General features: G+C 36.7%; 1 long non-coding RNA gene across 1 annotated transcript; it reads left to right on the top strand.

Annotated features, from left to right (window-relative positions):
* Window positions 1-217: 217 nt before the first annotated feature.
* On the top strand, window positions 218-2,347 carry LOC115891257. Its single transcript, XR_004051785.1, has 2 exons — window positions 218-431; window positions 2,291-2,347. It is a non-coding gene; the product is annotated as an uncharacterized LOC115891257 (long non-coding RNA).
* Window positions 2,348-3,355: the final 1,008 nt, after the last annotated feature.

The following is a 3,355-nucleotide window of genomic DNA, read 5'->3' as shown; positions in this document are numbered from 1 at the left end:
TATGTTATTTGCCACAATAATAATTGAATCACTGAACGCAGTAAGGATTTTGAGTGACTTTACGATATTGATTAAAATCTCATAAATTAAACCTGTTATAATATTTTGTTTTGGATCTGATTTTCAAACGTAAATGTTAACAACGAAGTATTTAATATGTAACACCATAGTTGTTAGATACTGTAAGAGTCTTGTTTTCCGTTAAAAAATTGTTTATATTAAATTGTGTTATTTTAAGAAATAATATTTTATTTGAATCTCTAATTGACTTTTCTTGACCGCATGTATACAATGTCGTTTCCTAGACGATGCGGTTTGCATTGTTGATTATTTTGACTGACGTCGCCATTTATCAAAAAATATTAAATTCAGATTATAATTGTGTGGAAAATATTTCTGGGACTGAATAGAAGGAATGAAGTATTATACAGGTGAGTGTATTTTGTTCACTCACGGGCATTACTGGGATTTGTATGAGAGTAGTTTAATATTATTTAGTTAACAGTTGTTGAGCTTTAGTAGTAGATAGAGAAGGGTATTTTAGTATTACTTTTGTGTGTGTGTGTGTTTTATAGTAGACAAGTATTTATCAAAGGGCATTTTAATATAGTTTAGTTAAAAACTAGATGTTTATCAAAGAGTGTTTTAGCGTTATTTATTATAGATACGTAATGGACAGCTATTTATCAAAGAGTATTTTAGTAATATTTATTGGGTGTGATTTATAATACCTGGCAAATTATCAAATGGTATTTAGTATTATTATTTTGGAGTGTTTTATATTTTTACGTATGACTCAAATTGTTTAACAACAATAATAAGCTATGTCGCTTTGTGGCCATCCCTTTTGAGCGTGGGAAAGACGCCTTGTCGCTTAGCTGCGGAACAACAATATTATGCTATGTCGCTTTGTGGCCATCCCTTTTGAGCGTGGGAAAGACGCCTTGTCGCTTAGCTGCGGAACAACAATAATAAGCTATGTCGCTTTGTGGCCATCCCTTTTGAGCGTGGGAAAGACGCCTTGTCGCTTAGCTGCGGAACAACAATAATAAGCTATGTCGCTTTGTGGCCATCCCTTTTGAGCGTGGGAAAGACGCCTTGTCGCTTAGCTGCGGAACAACAATATTATGCTATGTCGCTTTGTGGCCATCCCTTTTGAGCGTGGGAAAGACGCCTTGTCGCTTAGCTGCGGAACAACAATAATAAGCTATGTCGCTTTGTGGCCATCCCTTTTGAGCGTGGGAAAGATGCCTTGTCGCTTAGCTGCGGAACAACAATATTATGCTATGTCGCTTTGTGGCCATCCCTTTTGAGCGTGGGAAAGACGCCTTGTCGCTTAGCTGCGGAGCAACAATAATAAGCTATGTCGCTTTGTGGCCATCCCTTTTGTGCGTGGGAAAGACGCCTTGTCGCTTAGCTGCAGAACAACAATATTATGCTATGTCGCTTTGTGGCCATCCCTTTTGAGCGTGGGAAAGACGCCTTGTCGCTTAGCTGCGGAACAACAATAATAAGCTATGTCGCTTTGTGGCCATCCCTTTTGAGCGTGGGAAAGACGCCTTGTCGCTTAGCTGCGGAACAACAATAATAAGCTATGTCGCTTTGTGGCCATCCCTTTTGAGCGTGGGAAAGATGCCTTGTCGCTTAGCTGCGGAACAACAATATTATGCTATGTCGCTTTGTGGCCATCCCTTTTGAGCGTGGGAAAGACGCCTTGTCGCTTAGCTGCGGAACAACAATAATAAGCTATGTCGCTTTGTGGCCATCCCTTTTGAGCGTGGGAAAGACGCCTTGTCGCTTAGCTGCGGAACAACAATAATAAGCTATGTCGCTTTGTGGCCATCCCTTTTGATTGTGGGAAAGACGCCTTGTCGCTTAGCTGCGGAACAACAATAATAAGCTATGTCGTTTTGTGGCCATCCCTTTTGAGCGTGGGAAAGACGCCTTGTCGCTTAGCTGCGGAACAACAATAATAAGCTATGTCGCTTTGTGGCCATCCCTTTTGTGCGTGGGAAAGACGCCTTGTCGCTTAGCTGCGGAACAACAATATTATGCTATGTCACTTTGTGGCCATCCCTTTTGAGCGTGGGAAAGACGCCTTGTCGCTTAGCTGCGGAACAACAATAATAAGCTATGTCGCTTTGTGGCCATCCCTTTTGTGCGTGGGACAGACGCCTTGACGCTTAGCTACGAAACAATATTAAAATATTTAACTATTTTATATACTCGATTATGGTGATGTGATCATGTGCGTTTTCCAGTGATGCTCAAGTATATTTTATTTTTATAGATTGCAAATTGCGTGATCATAGAGTGAGAGCATTACACAAGTGTCCCGGCATCTAAGGTGAGTTTAGCTTCTTTTGTTTATGTTGTTTGAATATTAAATTGATATTAACACCATTCATATATTATGCATATAAAAAATATTATATTTTTCTTACTCGCTCTTACAATACTAATTAAAATAAATTATAAGAATTAACCAAAAATAGAAAAAATAGGGTTGATTTAGTAATATTTGAGGAACATTACAATAAAACAGAAGTTATAAGAATATACAAGGCAGAGTACACATAAAACAAAATAAACGAGGAAATGTCAGGTAGACAAAAGGTGTAAATAAAGATATCACACTGAAGCTTTCTATATAACAAGAGCCAGTGTGGCGAAAATAGAATATACAGACTAAAATATGATATGTTCAAAGTATGAACAGTACGTTACGAGCGAGAAGTTACTAGAGCATAAACCAGTTTTAGTAATTTGATTTCAGTGCGACACTCTCTGTTACAACTAACATTTGATGTACGTAGTTTATCAAATCATATGCTCAAATTACACCGAAGTTAAACTAAGTTAAAGTGCCGTAAAACTTTAAAATATAAACCTGTTTTAATATATTCAAAAGCACTTGTCTAAATTAAATGTTTGGGAATAATGTCTATATAGCTTGTGGCGGGATCATTATTTCTTCAAAAAGCGCCACTGATATTTGGCTACTGAAAAATATTTCCCCATCATATCCCACATATATTTGCGGGAATAATGTGTGGAATAATACACTCACCAGCGCGAAAAACGAACACCTTTAAATTTTGATGTATTTTAAAGTTTAATATATTTTGTTCATTTAGGCCAATTTTGATGATTTTTTAAGCAATTTGTAGCTAAATGATTTGATTTTTAGTGTCTCTTTCTAAAATAAAAATGAAAGTTCTCATCTGTCAATTATACGAGGGAAAAGAAAACTTTGATATTTTAATGAAAGTTTGAAACACCCTGTGGAATATGTTAACAATGCAAGGAATTTAAAAATTATTTTATCATCTAGGTACATCTTTTCTCGATAGTT

The sequence above is a fragment of the Sitophilus oryzae genome, unplaced genomic scaffold, assembly GCF_002938485.1.
Source record: "Sitophilus oryzae breed Bouriz unplaced genomic scaffold, Soryzae_2.0 scaffold_1179_pilon_pilon, whole genome shotgun sequence".
NCBI lineage: Eukaryota > Metazoa > Arthropoda > Insecta > Coleoptera > Curculionidae > Sitophilus > Sitophilus oryzae.
This window is presented reverse-complemented; position numbering and strand designations above follow the sequence as displayed.